Source organism: Fukomys damarensis, unplaced genomic scaffold, assembly GCF_012274545.1.
Source record: "Fukomys damarensis isolate Sample0158 unplaced genomic scaffold, DMR_v1.0_HiC HiC_scaffold_30, whole genome shotgun sequence".
Classification (NCBI taxonomy): domain Eukaryota; kingdom Metazoa; phylum Chordata; class Mammalia; order Rodentia; family Bathyergidae; genus Fukomys; species Fukomys damarensis.
The window spans coordinates 54228458-54251353 of record NW_022900942.1 but is presented as its reverse complement, the minus strand read 5'-3'; the positions used below and the strand labels follow the sequence as shown (position 1 = coordinate 54251353).

The following is a 22896-nucleotide window of genomic DNA, read 5'->3' as shown; positions in this document are numbered from 1 at the left end:
CCATTTATTTCTCTTTAAAAATTAAAAAGTGGCTAAAATTACTTTTTTAAAGTGGCGATGAAATGCATGATAGTCTACTGGCAAATATTCATTCATATGTGCATTCAATGAAAGGCTTTCTAAATTCTTCCAAAATATGTTACATAATTTATTCAACTAATTAAACATAATTTATAATCTAACATATTCAAATTCAGTTGCAAATAAGAGCTTCAGTTTTTCCCCTGTCTTCATTTCTATAGCATATTACAGATGAAAACTTAGTATTCCCAGGCTTTTAAAAATAAAATGAAACTTTTTACATTAGTCCTAATACTGTAAATCAAGAAATCCACATTTCAGAACTCAGTGCATGATACAAATAGTAACCATATGAAATCAGGGGGCTGCATATATGAACTCTACAAATCTTAATGACACATTAAGAAAGAGAGAATGAAAAGCATCACATACTGAATGGCATACAGGACATAAAAGCCTAAAAGGTTCTCAAATTGTTAAAAATCATTATATTCCAAAAAAGTAGACAATGCTTTAAAGGTAGCTACTTTAATGAAAGATTAGGTGGTAGTGTAAGCTCTCGTAAGTCATTGTTTTATGGTTGTGAGGCATAACGTGCAGGCATGGATGCCATCTTAGTTGAAGGTTAAGCTCGTGTTAGGTAGTTCTTCAGAACGTTTGGTTAACATCCCTGGTGGTCTTACAGTGGTGATTAAAAAAAAGTCTACAGCTTTATAAAATCCTGCTTCATTAATTACCACTTAGGAAAAAAACAGTCATACATGCAGAAATTATTAATGGACAACAGCAATCTTTATACTTCTTCAGACACATGATGAATCTTCACCATTTTACCAGTCATTTCATTACTACTAAAACATATGCATAATTTGGTCTTTGAAAAACAGTGGGCAGCCAACAACCAAGAACCACCAGAGAAGGTCACACAGGAAGAGCAGGAGGATTTCCCATTGTTTGGAGAATGGGAGGAGGAGCCTCCTTTCGGGATTCCCAGTGGAAACTGTGACGTCTTTCTTCTCGGGAGCAAAGAAAAATGGAGGATTGGGGCAATTTATTTAGGGAGGCGGACGCCCACCACTCCAGCAGGTCTCTGGCCCATTGTACGCAGCACTAAAGCATCATTAACAGGTCCTAAGAAAAACTTTTCACGGGGACTTCTTTCCAATCCACATGCAAAACTAAATGTCAGCAGGAGGCCTGCAGCTTCAGGAGGCAATAAAGTGAAGCTTGAGCTCAGTAATGATTGGCAGCGGGGTGTCTCCGCAGAAGAATTTACTTGGCTGGGATGAGCTGACAGCATTAACTGTGTGCATGCCAAGCTTCGAACCACGTAAGCTACACGTTCCTGGGATTTGTAGACAAAAGTATCCTCCCATATGCTTCACAAAGTAGTAATAGGCTTTTCTACATTTTTTTCCTAAAGGAACTCCAGATTATGACTGCTTTGCATCTATATTTTACAACATTCAAAATCACCACCAGCATAGTGTATTGCATATAACCAGGCCCAATTTATTCTATCATTAAGGTGGATTTAGGCACAGGAAAAGGTAATATAATATTTATTGCCTGCCTGAGAGGCGTTAACAACCAAAACACAGTAAAATGTATGCTGTCCTTCATTTATTTCTCCAGACATGTCTGGATGAGAAACATCTGAAAATCTCTTAAAAGTACGGATTCTTCAAAGGAGGCTAGGGGGAGATATTCTCTTCTGTCTCTAAAGGAGGCCCATCCTGCACAGGGCAACCGGATAGAAGTCATCCCAGGGAATTACCGGCCATCCTTTATAGTTTTTGTTTTTGTTTTTGGTCCAGGTTTCCTAAAGTTAATTTTTCCATAAGGTACAGCCAGAGTATATGGGGACATTTCAGGATGAAACAAAGAAACAGCAAAACAGAAAAATAAGAAAAAGGAAAACAAATACATAGGTGAAGTAAAAAAGTACAAAGGCAGAAAGGCAGGGACACAAAAGTTGGCTACCTTCCCTCAGTTTCGAGGGGATCTAAAGGAAAAGGATACAAAACAAAAAACCCAAAGTAGCCAGAAAACTAAAGCCTTATCTCACAAAAGCAGAAAGCCTGTAATAAAGCAAAATTTGCATACGTAACATGTCCCTAAACTTACTAGAGCTTTGAGAGATCTAGGTTCCTTTCTTATAGAACCCTTCAGGCAGTTTGTCCCAAACTTTCAGGTCACAACCTGGTTTCTGCCCCGCTGTGAGGAGGACTCTCTCAGATAGTGACTCCCACGAGTCCCAAGACTTGGGGTCTGTAAGTGAGGAGACCCAAACCTTGACTTTCCTTAGCTTCACACAAAACTGCTTCAGCTACTTCCTCTTCTCTCCGCTTGCTTTTCCAAGAGCCATGAACATTAACTCGGTGTGTCCTTCCCAGCATCTGCCTATCACAGTAAAATCTCTAATACCCAGAAATGTCCCAAATGAAGTTACATTACAACCCAGGTGCCAGTCTCAGTGGCTACTAAGAGCAACTCTAAATTCACAGTGCCTGAACTTCCAACTTGGAGTGCACTTCAACACTTTTCATCTCTTCTTACAAAAGACAACTATTGGGATCTGAGCCAGAAGCTCAATCACCAGAGTTTTATCTCCCGTTGACACCTCACTGTTCGGAGAGGTGACAAGGGCTAAGCCAAGATCTAAACCAGAGTAACAACTGATGAAGCTTCACAACTGCGAATGCACAGTGAGACGTGGATAGTAGGTTGATTGATTAATGAGTATCCGAAACAGAAATTTAATTACCAAGTATGTCTTACCAAAAGAGGCACTTAGGTTATTGCATGTTAAGAAGAGGTCAGTGTGGAGCAATTGTAAGAGCGGGCTCTTTCAAAAGGACTGCTCTTTTCAATTATATATGCTTCTATCTCCTAATATGGAAGAGGGATTACAGGGACATTCTCAGACACTGGGTCAAGCTCCAAGAATGCTGGCTACACTGATAATCCAGTCAATGTCAGCCTCCAAGGAAATCCACGGTCACTTGCTATATAATTGGGTTCTTGCATGCTCGTGGTGCTGACATTATAACATCATTGTGCTCTACGTTGCTGCTGCCATCATCACCGTCCTCTTTGTCATCATCACTGTCATTCTCATCATCATCAACATCATCTGAAGGAGCAGCAGCAGCAGCACATCTAATTCTCCAATACTAAATTCTGCAGAAGACCATAACCAAGGAAATCTGAGAGGTATGGAATGATCTTGGTTCTTAGTAGTCCTCTAAGTTATAAGGTGATTAATGACTCAGAAATGCAGGACAATCATCACTCTATTTCTTATAGGGAATGCTAGACTCGCATGCTAGGAATCCAGAGATGGCAAAATAAAATAGCACTCTTGTTAGCTTGACGATTATCCACAGGATGTGCACCAAAACTGTCAGAGAAAGCATGCCAGAGCTTTACAGTGAAGGACAGGCCTGGGCTACATCCCTAGGCTCTCTCTTTCTGTTCATTAAATATTAAGAGCTTACTATGTTTTAGGATTTGTATGTCAGTTTATGTCACAATTCTCTCTGATAACAACTATTTGAAAATCACTTAACCACTGGCTTTTAAAAGTTGTTCTTAAATTCAAAACATTTATCCAAAAAATACATATCTCAACTGAACTGAACTAGAGGGCCTATGTCTTGCACACTGGAGAAAAACTAGTCAAAGTAGACATTCACAAAGTTTTTTAAAAATTACATTAAAAAATTAATTACAGATGAACTTCAAAATGTAAGGACAAATACTGACTTTACATTATTTATATTATTAAAATACAGCTTGGGCTTCCAGTCAGAGTATTTTTAGATTTTAGGTTTGCCATCTTTAGAGTAAGCATGTGAACAAAGGCACTTATGTTTAATGCATCAAGAATTTTTGAGACTAATTCTTGATAAGAATGCATGGAATTGTATTGACAACCCCCTTCTCCTAACAGACCCCTTTTCACTTTTCAAAGGCAAAACTCTGCTTTCTTACTGCCTATCAAAGAGACAAGCATGCAATTAAAACCATTTTACTAATTCTCTTTCTGGTTTAGATGCCACTGAAAAGCTGGTAGTACCCCACTGTTTGAATAATGATTTCTATTATAGTCAAGCTGAATCCAAATTGTATAAAGGAGAAGTTTTACCAGTGAATTGGACAGAAAAAAAAAATTAATTGTAAATTACAAAAATGTCTATCGTTAGAATTTCACCCCTACAATATGAGCCCCTTTCACATCGCAAAGAAGTCTCAGTTCCTGCAGCATCTATGTGCATGCTCCTGCAATGTGAAAAAGCTGGCCAAACTCACACAATATAAAAACGCAATGCAAATTTTAAGTAAAACGCTAAATAAGAGCCCTAAACTGAGAACATCACAGAAATTTAGTTTTCTACTTGGATCTTTCTCCTCATAAACAAACCAACCTATAAAAATAAAACTTCATAAAATGGAGAGGAAAAACAAACTCTACAAAGACACTAACAGTTTTTAGGGATTTATACCCTTGCTTGTAATGCTAATAATCAGCAACTCATGAAAACCTTCACAAAATCTGAAAGCAAAACCATGGAGGAAAAAACCAAGAAGAAAATCCAACATATGAAAAGTGCACTGCAGGGACAGACTACAATCAATGGCGTGGAAGTAGTTCCAAAGAGAGGGCCAGCAGTCACCATCATTAACTTTGTTTAGAAGTCTTGCGTCAATATGAACACTCTAGCTGTTTTTGTTATTTTTTTCTCCTTGAAGAGTATGTTCACAATCATTTTCTATGTGGCTCTGCTCTTTTTGAAATTCTTCCACGATTCAATATACACCAACATGAGCATTCCCTATTAAATTTTCCTACCTTTTCCCCGCCTTCCTTCTGTATTTTATCTGGCATGAGAAAACACATTTCTCATGCACTCCTACACCGATCACAAATTCGGTTGAAACACAGCGGTAATCACCCAGCAGTACCATTGTTTGTCTTCTCATCCTAGCTTGCAAATAATTGTTTTCCAACCAACCAGTCATTTCACGGGCTTCTTCAGGCAAATCTTGCTGTAATCCATCATTTGGTGGGAATGGCAATACAGCCAAATGAAATAATTTTAAAGTCAAGTTTTTGTTGTTGCTACATATTAAATTGCCTTTTTCCCCACAGTGGGAATTGTGGTCTTCTGCACTCAACTTCAAGAACTTCAGTATTTTAGAATTGTAATTTCGGGGACTTTTTAGACTTTAGGATTTTCAGTATTAGGGATTACAACATTTGGGATTGTGTTTTTGTGGATTATGATCAGCACCAATGAATTGCTACATCATTTTCTTTCATGGTTACATAAAATTCCATGGACTGGATCAATCACATTTAATGTATTTATTCATCAACAAATAGACATTTGTTACCAACTAACTGCTTTCTTAAAACAGCATTTCTTATCCAGCTTTACCTTCACAGAAGATATTTATCCTATCAAGCTCTACAAAATATCTTTTCAAAGTAAAACAATTTACTTTTTATTCAAGATTATGATCAAATGTACTAAATTTCCCTGACAGTCACATTTAAATATTCATAAGTAAGGTCTACCATCTTAAGTGCACCTCAATTTTCTCACATAAAATGATAGTTTATAGGAAATATAAGATTATTTGAGTTGAAAGTTTTAGAAATCTAGAAGTAGATGGTTATAAATTAGTGGATGGTTATAAGTAAGTGGAAAGAATTATCAAAGCGGAATAGAAACTCAAATGTTCTAGAGTTACACTAGTCTAACATCACACCACAGGACATAAAACAGAAAGACTGTTGTCCTGATTCCCCTTCCCCTCATCTGTTCCTTGCCAAGAATGTCACTGGCTAGATCTATGAAAAAAATAGAGAGCCAAGGAGCACTCTGATAATTCCACATGGGTCAGCCTTTGGGGGCAGAACACTAATACCCAACATTGTAAACAGCACTGACTGTATACCTTGAATCTAAAGGTAAAAGAGGAAATAAAAACATCAGAGCTGCTTGTGAGAAGGTGTCAACATTACTAGCATGCTTAATTGTTATTTATAAATACAAAGAATGTGTTCCAGGCAGTAGGAAAAGTAAGCAGTCAGTGTGTATTCCTGAAACTCAGTAAGACTAAATTAAACACAAGCAAACACTCATAACATGACTCTCAAGACAACTTTTAACATTGTGAGAAGGAAGATACATCAATTTTCCCAACTAGTATTGAACTTATTGACAAATTAAAAATAAACCAAATTTATTCAAATTACAGATAATACAGACACTCAGTATTAGAACTGGAAGTGTTAACAGCACGACAAAAATAGCTGCTTCATTAAGTCTTATGGGGTCCTGACACCTGATGTTCCTACATGAAGATAACATTAGCTACTATCAATCAGTAAGTGGATCTTCAGAAAGCTGACAAGAAATGCCCTCTAGGTAAGAGTTACACAGCCAGGAACTAACTCATCGAGGTAAACTAGGTCTAGCAGTATTTCAAACTAGGTCTAACAGTATTTCATTAACTGGTAACTAATTTGACACAATTTGATTGGCATGGTGCTGGTGAAAAGCTAAGCTGTTCATGGGGGCTGGGGATTTAGCTCTGGCACTGTGGCTGCCTCACAAGTGCAAGATCCTGAGTTCGATCCCTGGTACCAAAAAAAAAAAAAAAAAAAGCTAAACTATTCAACCTCAAATCCACTTAAGAGTGGAAAAACTTCGTATTAAAGAGAAAAAAAGACAAAAAGACAAGTTATTCTTGTTCCTTTTTCTCTCTCTTTTGTTATTTTGGGAGACTACAAAGGAATAACGTTTTCACATATTACACAGGGGCCTATCCTGGAATTCTCCGTTAATTCAAGACTACCTTGACAAAGAATTAAGAAAAATCGCATGAAGTAGAATCACTGTGAAAGTTAATTCATCTCAACTAAAATTTAAAAGTATAGTAAATCTTGACACATTTTTTATTTGGAGAGTTGCACATGATTTTGAAAATTTCTGCATGAAGTCTTACACATCTACACTTGATCTTAGCCAAAAGGCCAAGAAGTGATTTTGTACATCTATTTATATGACAATATTTTCAATTTTGAAAATTTGCTTTCACTGTAATCCCAGTCTTTCCTTGGCTTATTTATAGTTTGACATACTTCTTCAAAATTTCTTTGAGGTAATAATCTGTAAAGGCCTATGTGACTAAGGGGAAAAGGAATGAATGAATATTACTCCGAATCTCTACAATAACTCTCACTCGATAGAAACGAGAAGATCTAAGGAACTTCTCGATTTTTACTCCTCTGATAAGACTAATTCCATTCTTCATTCCATTCCACTTTTCATGTATCCAGAAGACTCAATGACAGCAAACATTTGAACACTACTTTTTAGGGAGCTGAAATAACAAAGTAAAAGACAACAAAATCAAAGATATTTGATATCTCATTTGTAGGCTTGATAGTCAACCTTATTAGTGCAAACAGAGAAGAGACACCCATCACAGTGTAGGTAAGACTCATGAAGATATCTGCCAGATATCTTACCTGGAGGATGCAGTCACCACCATAAAGATCCTGAGCTAAACTGAATAGTGATGTAATAAGTTATGGGGATGAATCTTGGGAACTGGGTGCCGAGCTTCCCACCTCACTATGAACTCCGTCAAAGCACTATCTCCCTGAGCACTCTATAAAAACATGTAATATAAGAAGCTCCAAAGAGGATAATAGGCAAATGGTGAAAGTCTCTTTTAAGACCTTCAGTGGGCAGAGGTGCCCCAAGAAAACAGGAAATATTACAGTCTATCAACTTTTGTAGAATCATAGGGTGAAAATTGGGGTGCAGTTAAGAAACTAATGCGAAACTTATAAATATCCTACTCTCTCTACATAAGGTATGTAGCCAACAGTAAAACTTGCATAGCAAGTGTAGTCTTTTCAGCAACAGTTTTAAAAGCCCAATTACAACTATCACCTTTATAATTTATAAGGACAATTTTGCCATTACAGTCTCATTTGAGCTGTCACAATCTCATGAGGTAGGCAAAATTATCCATATTTTAGGTGGTAGGTGTTGGGCAAGACAGTGAAACCTGCTAAGGAACAGAAGTAGGATTTGCCCTGGGGTTTCATGACTCCAAGCCATGTGCTAACTCTACAGCACCTTGTGCCTCTTCTAGTATGAGATACATTAAATAGCACAAAAAGAAGCCAAGGAGAGGATGCAGGGCCCAGAGCCCAGACTGTGTATCTATCCTAGGGCTGGACTCCTAACTTGATCAGAAAGGCTTGGGAGTACACAATGTTCGTTGCCTAACTAGGAGCAACAAAGTATCGACAAGCAGTGAAAGTCCCAAAAATAAATGCTGTAAGAGACAAGCACAGGTAGGGAGGCATCACAGGTGAAACATGTCAGGAAATTATTTAAAAAAAAAAAAAAAAGCACACATGTCCTATCAAGCAGGAGTCATGAGCAATCCCCTTAGTAGTAGGATTTTGATAAAATTACGAGACATAGTTTATTATTCATGACACGGTCTGTTTTTCAATTATTTTTTTCCTTCTCTATATTAGGCCACCCATTTTTAAAGCCCAAGCATTAATTTGATTTCCCACCAATAATTCGGAGATAATGATTTGTGTCTTGGTTCTTCCTGTATGGATATTCCTCTGATTATTCGGAGAAAATGATGTGCATCTCCCCTCTTCGCAGACAGTGGCCTTAGGGATTTTATTCATTATGGGGCAGGGCCTTTGCTTTCCTGACAGATTTAGGAACAGGAAGACAGGAACTCCGAACTGAACAAATCTGTCAAATTCATTCTTTCAGGGGTTTCTGCCAATTTTACCTCCTCTCCTCCCTCTGTCTCCCTCTGTCTTTTCCCCCACTTTCCTTTAAGTAAGATGAAGAAGTTGGAAAAATATGTATGTGACAGTTCCTAAAGAGATAGACTAAAAGTGCTACTAAGCAAAAAAGCAGGTGTGTGTACATCGGAAGGTCACTTTCTGCTCCTGGGAGATGAAGGAGGAAGTCAAAAAGGAAAAGTGTGAGTGAGTGCAAGCAGCTGAGAGAATGCAGGTGGGAGGGAATATCTGCCCATCACTGTCAGAGCACTGGGGACAGGAGGCAGACATCTGCCTTCCTGAGCCACATGACTCCAACCCCCACCTCTTATCTTCCCATTAGCCAGAAAGCAGGAAAAGAATAAAACCTATTTTATTGCTAAATAATTAACAACCCACTGGCATTCTGACAATTTGGCATGCATTTTCTTAATCAGTAACCCAAGTAATTTTGTTTTTATGCTACTTAAGATAACACTTTCACTTAAATATTCTAGATGAGCCTATGTCCGATATCCATTTCTTTGAAGCAGCTTAAGTCATGTTTTCTTCCCTTTGCTCTTCCTTCCAGCCTCACTGTGGTTCTTCACCCTTACAATTACATCATTAACCCTAGTGGTGACAATAATATACCTACAGTAGTTTCAACTTCATTAGGTTTTAGAGCCAAATATTCTGTAGAATGCTTATCTTGAAAAGCTTAGGAACATTTGACATTGAATCATTTTTTCTCTCTGCTTTGAAGCTCGGCCCTTTCCCCAGCATACAGCTTGCAAGTTTTCATCCTCTCCAGCTCTGCACCTTTTGTTCATGAATGTCTTCCTCTAACTTCTCTCCTGCATGGGTGTTTCCCAAGGCTTCCTGGTTGAGTCTCTCTTCAGTAATATAAAGAGCCTTTTCCTATCTAAGGTAATCATCTACTTGTCCCCAATACCACCCTTATGAGGCCACCGTACCACATGGCTTCCTGATTCTAAGCAACCTTGTCTTGCTTCATAGCAGCAGCACCTGGACTCTCCCTTTTGCTTCAGCCCCCTCTACCCACCTGACGAAGGACTTCTCAACCTGGAAGTCTACAACAGGCACTGTTTTTCATTCTTACCACAGTTTGTGATTGTGTACTTGTTAGCAATCACATGTCCCTCTGTTCCTCTTGCTACTGCTTTCCTCAAAAATTTAGCAAGTAATCAACAGAATTCTGAATAATAAAACAAGCCAGACAGTAAATTCAAAGAATAGAGACTAGAAGCAAAACAAAAAGAGTCCTGTGAAATTTATATGGGGGAAACACAGGGAGACTGTGATTTTCATGACATATTTACTAGTAACATGTTATTCTTAAAACAACAGTAATCAATTTAAAGACCTTAAATATCTGTTCAAGAACAAGACGATGACTTCTGCTTCATGCAGTGTATTATTTGAATATGAGCAGTATCACATATTCTATATAGTAGAGCCATCAATACCCCAAAGTACATGCACCCTAGTTGGACTCATGGGTTGAACATGTGCCTATATGTAAATCTATATCCAGCGGTGGTAAACCTACAGCACACGTGCCATAGCAGGCTGTAGGTTGCTATGAAAGCTCCAAAAGGTTCACTATCATGCATATAGGCCGAGTACCTCAATTCAGAAATCTAAATGCTTCAAAATCCAAAACTTTTTCAGCACTGACACGATACTTAACAAATTTCACTTTTTGGAGAAGTGAAGATTTCCACTGTTCAGATCTGGAATATTCAATCAGTAATATATATTCAAATGCAAAACTAAATATTCAAAACTAAATATTCTCTAATGTCTAAAAACACTTCTGTTACCAAGCATTTTGGATAAGATACACTCAGCCAATACGTCTACATGCACATACAAATATACACATACCTATACACTTTCCTAGATTCCCTACTGATGGATGTAAATTGTCAATAATGTCACATAAATTACTTAGGTGATAATACAAAATACTTTTTCAAAAAACCCATCATTTTATGGATGCACATACGTGAGAGTACTAAAAGAATGTCAATGAGAATCATTATGCCTATAATTTGGTTTACATTTTCCTTGGTCCTCTAATGTAAACAAATCTTCCCCCAAATAGCCCTATCACCAAAATGAAATATTTACTACATCAATAAATTTGCCACAAAAATTGCTGACCAAAAATGTTTTTAATGTAGAGAAGTTCACTTCAAAAGGCATTCATGTCTTACCCTTTGTCAAGGTTCACATCCCACAAAATCCTTTAACAGGCCTATTTTCAGTGTTTATTTTCAAAGAATCAATGTAAATACAAAGTATCTACATTGACTGTTTTTCTTTAAAAATTATAAATCAAGCTGTAGAATATGAAAATACCATTTTAAATTCTACTGTTAATGAATCATCCCTTTCAGTGAATCTGTACATTTTTAAAAGAATCTTTGAAGGTGTGGGAAGAAAAGAGTAAGAGTAAAAATTAAATGGCACAATGTATGGGAAATACTCTAAATAGTGCCTGTTATTTATCTTTACTAAAAGTTTGACTTTATGATTATTATCATTATCCTAATCATCAGTTATCATCAACTGAGAAATAATACCTGGGTGCTATACAGTTTGCATCAAAAACCAAACAACAACAAATATTAATTTGATTCCTCAGTGTTTTAAACAATTACTGTTGTCCTAGTTGGCCAAACTATTTGCTTTTTAAAATCTACAAAAATTAGAAAAGAGTAATGAGTGAGTAGCAGAACACTATTCTACTTATTTATAATAGCAGAAGTCATAAACTTTGGAGTAGTCAAGTGAATGAATTATATCAGAGATTTATAGAATTGCCCAATTCAAGAAAACAAAAATATAGAACAGCATGTTATCAAAACAAAACTTAAAACAATATTGAAAGACATCCCTAATAAATAAAATCACCAGTACTAGAACATATAAACATTCCAGCTTATATCAAAGCATTCCTCAGTACTATCTGAAAACTTGGAAATGTAATTTTTTATACTCTAGAAGTCCTCCAAAAATCAATAAAAATTAAAATAAACTTTAAAAATAAAACATTTATGCTATTTCACACACACAAACACACAGACACAAAACAGTGGTCGTGACTAATATTTACTCATCTTTTATATAGTAGAAGCTCTGCAAAATTCTAGACACCAAAGCAAATCGTTGGCTACTCCAGGGAAGGAAATGCTTGGTTACAAATTTCAAGACTGATTATACTCTGCTGGGCACAGACTGTGTACTAGAAGACATCTGTCTCACGGCATACATTCTGATACGTGTAGAATTTCCTTGCATGTAGGACTTACGCATTCTTTCTGCATTACCACTTGACAGGAAAAAAAATTCAAAGTCAAAATCTTTCAATATGTTTTCAAGACCATTTCTATGCCATAGAACCCTCCAAATTAACTGAATGGCTTCTCCAAACATGAGAGCTTTCTAGCTGAGCTGGCTGAGCATCATGTCTTGGACAAACAACATACTGCACTGATTTAATTCATATACAGAAAGTGCACATAAAAAGTAAAGTGGAGATTCATTAATGTCTGAAAAAAGAGGAATATCTGAACTTCACAGATGGGAAGGGAGAGTGCCAGCTTTTAGCGAAAGATTTAATAAGCACAGGACATTGCTGGTGACAAACTGGGATAGGGGGGCAAGCAAATGAACGATGCTCTCAAAGAATTAACTCCCAGAATATCAGGACAGGCACTTTTCTGGACTTTATCTGCCTGCCTCACCCAACCCTCTTCTGTCCCATATTCGATCCTGCCACTAAACTAAATTCTCCCTTGTAATACATTATTCTTTAAAGCACTCAGGCATTCACACATTGAATTTTCTGCCTGAAATATTTTTCTCTAGCTGAAAAACATCTACTTTGGTTTCAAGACCCTAGGAAAACATTTACACACATCAGAAGCTTTCTATACCCTTCCCCCCAGCAGCGTAATCCCAGCCTTTTATACATCCAAAACTCACTGCTTCCTTTTCCATCCATGGTGTGCAGCTTTATTTCACATTGCGTTGAACAATCAAATTCCACAAGGACTTTTCTTTTGGACACCAGTGACATTATTCCTGTGTGCACTGATCAGGAAAACTGACTTGGACTTGCAATTATTGGCTTACTTTGTTTTACTAATGGATATTTAGTTCCTAAGCCTCCAGGAATGTTTCTTATTTATCTCTGCATCTAGGAAATTAGTAAGTACACAACAAATGTGTTTGTTAAATAAAAAATAAAGTTGTCTACTATTTGGCTGTTAATTGTCTATGATTCCCTTCCTTTGCTTAGTTTAATTTCTCAAAATAAAGCTACAGTTAAAAGGCAATTCCCTTAATCTTCATAAATAAGATGGGGCATGCAGTATTTCTTACCTTCCCTGCTTATTACAAAAGCCCTTTGTCCTATAGTCATTTTTTCTGTCCCTTTAACTTCTCCATTAATTTTTTAAATATGGTACTTTCTGGAAAATATATTTTACAAAACAGGAATAGCAGAAGGTATGTACAGAGATCTATCTTGTCTTCAAAGTATGTGTTCAGATGTGTTTGGGTCTCTTCAATTTGCTATTCTATAGCTGTCTACTTTCCCTTGATGTAAATTATTCTGCTTAAGGGATTCCAATGAATATTTTGCCTTTTCAGGATAATTTTTTTAAAAAGACCAAAGAAAAGAAAGGTTCTAATCACAAATAGTTTAAACTGGTAAAGATTCCCAGTTCCTGTCCTACTATCAAATCAGAGGCAAGGTGCCAGTTCACTAAGCAGGGGTTAAATCTGACAGACAGGGCACTGTTGTGCATCTCGATGCCAATGTCTTGCAATGCAGACCTTATTCCACCACATAGGAGTCAGTAGTATGTTTTGTTTTTCATTTTTTTATTGAGACAGGGTCTCACTATGTCGTTGAGACTGACCTGGAACTCACTATGTAGCCCAGGATGGTCACAAACTAACAGTGATCCTCCTGCCTCAGCCTCCAAGTGCTGAGATTACATCCGTGTGCCGCCACGCCTGGCTCCATAGTGGTTTCTTAAAGCGATTTTTTTTTTTCTTGAGAAAAAGTGTTATAAAACCATAGGGACTTAAGAGATTCATAAAAACTGCATTCTAATGTAGGGAAGAAAAAAAATCCAACAGCAAAATCGAATCTTAGCAAAGGGAAATTTGAGACTAGAAAAACGTCTTATTACATCCAACAATAAATTGAGAATCTCTAAAATGGCTTTACCAGAATAGGATTCAAGGACCCTGAGGAGCTTTTCAGTGACTAATGACAGATTCCTCAAAAAGAGGACTGAATTGATATTCAAAAGAGAAACGAGAATGTCCTGGTCATTAATTCACTCAGTGGAGGAAGAAGACTTTGAAAGCAAAGCAAAAAGACACTGACTCCAAGGCCAAAGAAAGAATTAGCAATACACAGGGGAGGTCACTAACTACAATCTAACACAAGGCTAGAGATCCCAGAGCATAGTTTCTGAAAACCAGAAATGACACCAGAATACAGAAATTGTGTTTTCATTTCCCATTTAATAAAGCAACTTCAAATATCCCTTATTACCCTTTAAAAATAAATTCCACAGAAAATATGTTAAAACACAAGGTTGTAGTCACAATTTGTTCCCGTTATAAAGATGTCTGAACTTCTAAACATTTAAATTGTGGTATCATAGCACAAAAATTTAACAATTTTGTCTAACCAAAATTAATGAAGTACAAGACAACAGAGGAAAAAGAAATACTTCTAAAACTAAGAACCTGAAACTTTTGATTATCCAAAAATGATGCAAGAATTGATCAGAAATCTTTTTTTGAATACCAGGGATCGAACTCAGGACCTTGTGCTTCTGAGGCAGGTATAGCCACCACGAGCTGAATCTCTGGCCTGAAAAGCTACAAATGAATATCAACTTTTAGAAAACATTTTGAAATTACAAAGAATCTTGTCTAAACAGGTTTGTTTTTTAAAAGCTATACAGACTCACTGTACTATTTTATGAGTCGCTTGTCTCATTGATATTATCAATCTTTACATTCTTAGAACTTCCTAACAGAATTTTCCCCAGGTTATGAATAAAGTACATTATTAATTATGTTGTTTCATTTATCATGTGTAGCAATGCTTCATGGGAGAAAAATCTCCTGACTTCATGTGGCTCATAAAATACTGCTGACTAATAATTATGATGCATTTATAAAATTGGTGATTTTTCTATGCTACACAAGTTGACAGTGGTTAAATGGTTAGCGCAGTTGCTGCTGGACCTCTATAAAACTTACTGTTAAAATAATGAAATGAAAATGAATAATGCTTGTCAAAGGTGAAACATCTTTGAATGAGATATTTCATTTGTTCTAAATGCACAGCATAAGCCGGTAATGAAGCAGAAGCCTGGCATCTTCCTCCTTGTCTTCTCTTTGGTTCCATCTGTTTCAGTATCAACTCTTCGTATCACAGAATCAAGCCCAACATTAAATTCACATCCTTATAAAATCTTACTACACACTACTCACAAGATTACCGTGAACAAATGACTGACGGGAATATTTCTCTTTGTTGTAAGGAGCACAGCCAATTCAGGACGTCCAGAAGGTTTTTAAAAGGGCACCAACCTACTGATGGCACAGTTGTAGTTCCTCATCAGAGACCTCGTAACACAGGTTGATGCAAACTATTGAGTGAAGATGTAATTCTGTACTATTTCTGTCACACCAGAGGTTTCCATAGGCACCTCCAACCCCAAATTAATGCTTTTGTTCCTATACATTGCTCAAAGATTCAGAAAGCAGTCCTTACCATCTCATTTATTCTATTTTGTATCAGATGATAAACTGGCGCATTTCACATGTTTTATGACCACACAGCTGTTCCTTAGATGGTTGTTGCCTTAATTGTAGTTAAGCTTTAGTTTCTTGCATATAATGAAAAACACTTCTAAAATTGTTTCTGTATTTAGTGGCTAGGGGAGTAGCTCAATAATAGAGCCTATATGTAGCATGTGTGAAGCTCTGTGGTCAACAGGACACACACCTCACACACAAGCACACAATCACTTAGGACACAAGGAAAGGAATGGGAAGATATTGTCACTGTCTACAGATCAGCATTAGTATCATCTCTTATGGGGAACATTTCAGCACCAGCGGAGGGGCGGACTACAACAATCAGAAGCTTCTTTACTTCTCCACTCCAGGACCACAAGGTTAGCAGTAGTTGATCTTTTTCACAGTGAACTAATCTAATGGTGTCTAAAAATATCTTTGAGCAGGCTCAAAGCAAGGAACAATTTATGCCAACTGAGCAGAAAAGAATGCTGATATTAAATTTTCTGACTGTAGACTTCCTAGGGGAGAGGCCTGGAGAAATATGATGGTTGCTGCTGATCTGCTGCAGAGCCATTCCCCTCATTACCTCCTGGAGACATGGGTGCATAATTAAGTCAATGAAGGCAAAACTCCCAAGAAATTCATTTGCGGCATCAGAGCCAAGACTGCAAGAGTAACTTGCCTGAATTCCATATTTCATTATCCCAGGCCAACTAATGCTAGAAGTACTAATGAATAGGCAAATGAAGTCACCTGGCAAATAGAAGACGAAGAAGAAAAGGTAGGGCTTTGATGCAGCAGAAATATGGATAGTCTACATTTGATCATAAGCACTGGTGTACCAGAAAAAGAGCTGGACCATACTGAATACAGTAGAGTACTGCAAGAAAAGTAAACTATTTCAAGAGCCTTTCAAACACAACTTCAAAAAGTCATGAGGTACTGAAAGCTGCAAAAGCCTTGGTGATCATTTGAGGGCCCGGTAAGCTAAGACCTCAAAAGTAAGTGAGGTGCTTGAGGTCACAAAGCTGAAGAGAAGGCAGCACTAAAGAGTTCTTATTTGAAGGCCAAAATGTACCACATTAACTCCCAACACTGCTCTGAAATGTGATTTGAATAGTCTGTCGTTCGTAAGCATATGACAAGTTTAAGGCGCATTACAAATGCAAATTACCCATGACAGGCAAATGAAATAAAACAGGTTTACTGAGTCAAATGGGAAGAGGAACAAACAGCACAAGGGGCAATCACTGACCAAGAGTCAGTATTTTGATGTCACACTACAGGGGCTCCGAGCAACTCCTCATAGCCACCTCTTCACACAGGTGTGGTGGGAGGATAAGTAGTTTGGTTTAGTGAGAACTACCCTTCCCTGGCTGAGCTCAGCAGCAAGCAATTTTGCTGAGTTTACAGAGCTGTGTCCAGCTTTGCTGCACAGTCTGGAGCCTTTCTGGGTATCCAGTAAGCAAATCAGCCATGAAGATTTTTGTCTGACAAATTCAAATGACCAAACACCAACAATACAGTACTCCTTGCTAGGAGATAGCATGCAGGAATCCTGTGTTTAATTCTCTGTGGCCTCTGATCTTTTACACCTAGTCACTCAATTAACTTACCATTCTGATGTTGCCTGAGAATTAACAACGCCAAAACCATAATTAAATGGGACAGAGTCTGCAAAAAAGCCACTGAGGTCTAGCAAAGAGGGAGAGTGCTGTCCCCATTTCATTTTTCACTTGTTTGCCGTTTTGTTTTTAAAGAAAACTGAAGAGTACAAAATAATAACAGTAAGAAATGCCAACATTTCAAAAGTGGCCCTTTGTATCTTCATCTGTGGTCAAATGAAATGACCACAGATCCTTCTCTTTACCCAGTTTCTCCAAATCACACAATTCTAGAAGGCCCATTTCAACAGTATTTCCTGTAGGAGTAAAGAGGGAAGACTACTGCAAAGCAATGTGGAAATGTGAAAAGAAGACAGCACAGGAGGACACACACCCATATCCCATCATGGTTGGTCGATACATATCTGAAATATCTGAATCCCAGCCTTACTCACTAGCACCCTGCCCAACTAAACAACTACAGCTTCCACGTTGTACCATTCCTTCAACACATCCACCCGCAAAGCCTCCAAATGGGGATCAATACAGCAAAGCATCAACTCTTCTCCAGAGGCTCCCGGGGGAAAATCTCCCACCTGCGTGCTTCTTCCAGTGCTTGCCTTGGGTAATCAGTAACCATGAAATTTTTTGTCATCCTTGCTATAGATTTTTCTCTAGTCTCCTCTGGACTATTCTGGTCTTGCATTAGGCCCTGGCTCAACTCACAGATTACCTGGGCTGTTGAGGGCCATGATTCATGGTGAAAATCCAGTTCCCCACACTTGCACTACAAAGTAGAAACCACCACACTCAGCCCTAACTCTAGTACTCTGGTTGCAGGAAGTCCTAGTCGTTTTTGGGCATCTGACTCCAAAATGGACTTTGACCCTAATTGCATCTAGACGTTTAAGGTTTCTTCAGCCTTTTTTTTTTTTTTTTTCAGTTTCTCTCTTTAAATTTTTCTGTACACAGCCCATAAACTAGTTAAAAATGATTATCCTTCTAGGCCCTATCTGGTCATACATTCTTTAAACCCCCCCACCCCCACACCAGAGTCAGAGTAATTTCTAGTGCATAACAAGTGCTGAATGAATGAACTGATTAATTACTTGTAATACAGTCATTATAATTTTCTATGAAATTAGTGCTTTGATCCTATGAATTAACAACAGGATCGTCAATGCCATAGGATAAAAGTTATCAATTCCCACTGCACCCATCTCCTCTGAAAAAGAATAAGAATGTTATCCATCTGGAAGTGTTCGCCACTGAATTATAAACTTGTTTTAAGAAGGAATGACTCTGACCAGAATACAGAACCTTTGAGACCACGTTTATTTCTGCCTGCCATGGGGGAGAACTCCACCTCCTAGCATGCAGAAACAGTGCAGCTAAATTTACTCTGGAAAAACCTGGTTTGTAACTGAGAGTTTGACAAAATTAAGAAAATCTATGCACAGAGTAATAAAGAAGGCATTAACGGGGTTACAATTTTTTGACTTACCAAAGTAGAGTTTTCAGTTCCAGAATAACCAGAATCCTTTCCAATGTTCAAAATCTATCACTCCTCAGTTATCTTGTGCTTAAAGAATTCCACTACCTCTGTTTCCTTCCTTAAATCTCCTGCTCAAACTTTGCTAATTTCCTTTACTTATTAAGGCTTAATTGTTTTTAAGTAAAAGGTTTATTTTCTTATCATTCCGTCATGTTAGGGGCCTTTTGTATCCCACTGAGAATGACTCCGTACATAACAAAATCTTCACAGGGTAAGCAGGGATGGAAAAGAAGCAGAGTTTCCTGGGTCAGCCTCATATCCTGACCAAATGAGGACCCTCTGAGTCCTGTGGGGGACACTGCCCATGGTTCTAAATAGTACATGAACCTTGACAATTATAAATGTATGTTTTTGCCTCTTGTTCATACACAAGACACACCAGGGGCTTGCAGCACACTGAATGGCTTCTTGTATTCACTCAAGTTTCCCAGCCTATGCTTTCATCTCATTAGAATTTCAGTATCCTCTGGTCTTGCAGAGTTTCCTTTACCTTCTTTTGTATCAAACAAAAGATGGTAATTTACGTCTAATTAACGGAACTGAGTCATAATGAGTTCTCCTCTCTTAGACAGCATTTGAATCTCCAAAATAACCAGCAAGATTGGGCTTTTTAGTCTTGCTCCAGTTTAAGGCTTTACAACACAATGCTCTCATTCAGGCCTCCTACTTTGCATACAGTCAGAGGGCTGGAGGTTATCCACATTGTGAAATTCTTTGACTAGTTATGCCCCCAGTGATTGAATAGCAAGCAGGCCAGATTGAATATTTTCTGCTGAGCAGCACTGTTGAAATAGTCAAACTTAACGATCGCATCCTTTTCATGTCTCCGATTTAGACTTTGAAATGGTATCCTTTGCCCATTGATGAATTGGATAGCATTCTTTATGAGATCAATTTCCTTGCAAAAGACACAAAAGACAGGATGAAAGACGATTTTGATGCAGCATGCACAAAAAGCTGTGCGTCCCGTGAAGTGAAGGAAGAGAAGCACGATAAAGCTGAGAGCCAGTCTCCCCACGCCAGGAGGACAATCACGGCAGGGTGAGGTGAACACACCAGGCCTGCCTAGAGAAAGCAAAGACACATGACCGAATGGAAACAGTGACCAGGTGCGAGTCCTGAAAGGGTCGTGTGGCTCTGTCACATGCCAGGGCATTTGAAAATGCCCTCTATACATGCCACATGCCAACACAAACAAACCTGAGGGTCATGCTCCCCTGGCATCCTGCCTTCTTGTGAACTTCAGTTAGATACACTGGGTTTTTACTCCTGGGACTATTTTCACACTTCTCATTACAATGGGGTAAGAAGAAAAAAATACTCCCTTCTGCATACATCTCAAATAAATACCTCAAAATTCAAATACGTGTATTCCTCTGATATAGCACTGTTTTGTATAATATATGAATGTATAAACATTTATAAAGTTTTATAATATATATACATATATGTGTGTGTGTGTATAGACACACACACACACACACACACACATACATATATTTAATTTGTGGCAAGACCACTGACCTGCTATATCACATTCGAAAAGAGAAAAGACAAACCAGCCAAAGCCAGGTTGGCGGCAACTTTCACCATGGGGGTCTGGAGACAGAGATGGAAATCACAGCTGTGTTATATTATACAGGACAGACAGATGCAGCTTTGCAAGCTTCGAATTTTAGTGTCCTGCCTAATTTTTTTTTCTCCTCAAAAAGAGAAGTGTGTAAAATTTGCAAAGGCCAGCTTTTTCATAGATACACTTGGTTTGTCAAAATGGAAAGATGACCCGTCCGTAACCAGGCTGCTTGAAGAAAATATTAAACCAGACAGCAAATCAGAGAAAATTAAATACTACCTTGATTAATTAGCCTTAATGAGTGAGAAGCAATTGACTTATTACATTAAAGTGACAACAATAGGTTAAAGAGAACAGAGAATGTTTCACATCAGGTTAACGCACAATTATTTTATTTTGGGTGGTGGGGTGATGAGGAATATATTGATACCTAATCAACTACATGTACAAGCATCAACAAAAATCACTACAAACACTTTTATAAACAACTGCATTTTCTGCTAGAGACTGAAATTGAAGGTGAAAAATAAGATACATAAGAAGCCCCAAACATGCCAATGGACTTGAATGTTAATTTTTAAACTTGACACTTGTAACTACACTTTCTTTTCATTCCAACTGAATTGAAAACAAGGCGGACATCTCGAAACTCAGATGTCCTTCCTCAACTGGAGCACAGTGAATACACAGTACACAATTCTCACAATTTGCTTTCCAGCCCCATGTCCTTGAAGGCCTGCGGACTCTCAACATGATGGCAGGAAATAACCCCGGTGTAGGTCTGGCCTGGAGGGGTCTAGGGAGCTAGCTGGGAACCTGCCAACGGAGGTAGGCAGGAGAGCAAGGTTTCCAGGACCATTCACTCCTGCTAGACTGTGTTAGGGTTCCTGCGGGAGCTGGGCATGTTTGCCAGCGGACACCTTCAGAGCGAGCCGAGTGTTTCTAACTGGGGACTGCCTGTCCACAGCAGCAGACAGCCACGACATAAAGCAGCACAAGTGCGGGGTGAGCAGAAAAAGACACCACCTATCTCGGAAAAAAAGCACACACTCTGTGCTGGGTCTAGGTAAGAACTGCAGTACCAAGGTAAATTAATCTTCACTCTTAAGAAGTTAATGTCTAGGTTAATTCTCTTACCTATAATTTACAAAACAATCATTTTAAAATTAAAGAAACAAAAACGTACACATGCACGATTTAATTTTACTCATTTCTTCTTTCACCCAACTGAATATAAGGAGAAAAGAGAAGAGACAACAGATCAGAAGTAAGCTCCCTTCACCAGTGATTTAAATCTATTCATGCTTCAGAAGACAGTTTTATAATAGAGAACAACTTCAAAGAAATTTCACAAGAAGCCAAACCAACCTCTGACTCTAAGCCAGATTATGACATTAACATTTTGCAAAAAGAGTTTTAAGGACCCCAAACAAAGAAATCAGTAATGAAAGTCCCTCCAGCTAATAATAATGACTACAGGAAATCCAGGAATATTGTCACAACTTAGGACAAATGAAAAACTGCATGCGTTTTTTCACATTATAATTAGTATATCGTCAATACCATTCCCTTACTGCAAAGGAATCTTTAAATCATTACTGTGTGTTTTTATAGAGGAGGATATAGAATTTCATAACCTTTATTCCCCAAAAGTAGCATATGAATTGTCAGTCTGTCCTCTGGCTTGAATGTATGCTCCAAATTCCATATGGTGGGAAGAAATCCCGATGCATTGGGAGGTACGGTTTGACAGGTTACTAGAGTGCTGTGTTCTCCTGAATGGATTACTGTACTTATCATGACAGTGAGTTCCTTGTCCCAAACATGGGCTCTCTCCCACCCCTCCTCTGTCTCTTGTGCTTCTTCCTCGGGATGATGCAGCATAAAAACCATCATCGAGTGCCAGTGCCACGCTGCTGGACTTCCCAGTCTACGAAACCAAGTGACAAATTCTATGGTTCATAAGTTGCTCACCCTCAGGTATTCAGAAACATAAAATGGGCAAAGGCAAAACAAACAAACAAACAAACCACCAAACTGCTAATGAGAAGCGAGTCTGCTGCTATTTAACAAATACCTAAAAATATGAAAATAGCTTGGAACTGGAAGAACGTGGAGGAGCGGGCTAGCGTAGATCACCATAAATGGGGTGTTAAGGGCAGTTCTGGTTATGGCTCATACAAAGAGGAGAGTTGTAGCAAAACTGAATATTCTTGGAGATAACTTAACTCATTACAACCACAAAGTTGGAAGAGATCTGGACAGCAAAAGCAATTCTATTGAGGTCTCAGATGGAAGAGGAAGAAGATACTGAAAACTTGAATGAAGTTTGTCCTTGTTAAAAAGACACTGTTAAAATGAGCTTGGCTGAACTGCATCCATGCCTGAGGGCTTGATGGAAAATGAAATTTAAGAGTGATGAATTGGGTTGTCTGGCAAAAAAAAAAAA

At 38.0% G+C, this 22896-nt stretch overlaps 1 protein-coding gene and 1 pseudogene across 1 annotated transcript in view; both read right to left on the bottom strand.

Annotated features, from left to right (window-relative positions):
- The window catches only part of Cdh2 (cadherin 2), a 180061-nt gene that overhangs the window by 98955 nt on the left and 58210 nt on the right, over nucleotides 1–22896 (bottom strand). The gene's annotated exons all lie outside the window — the stretch shown is intronic.
- LOC117283814 lies at nucleotides 6936–7081 on the bottom strand (annotated as a pseudogene).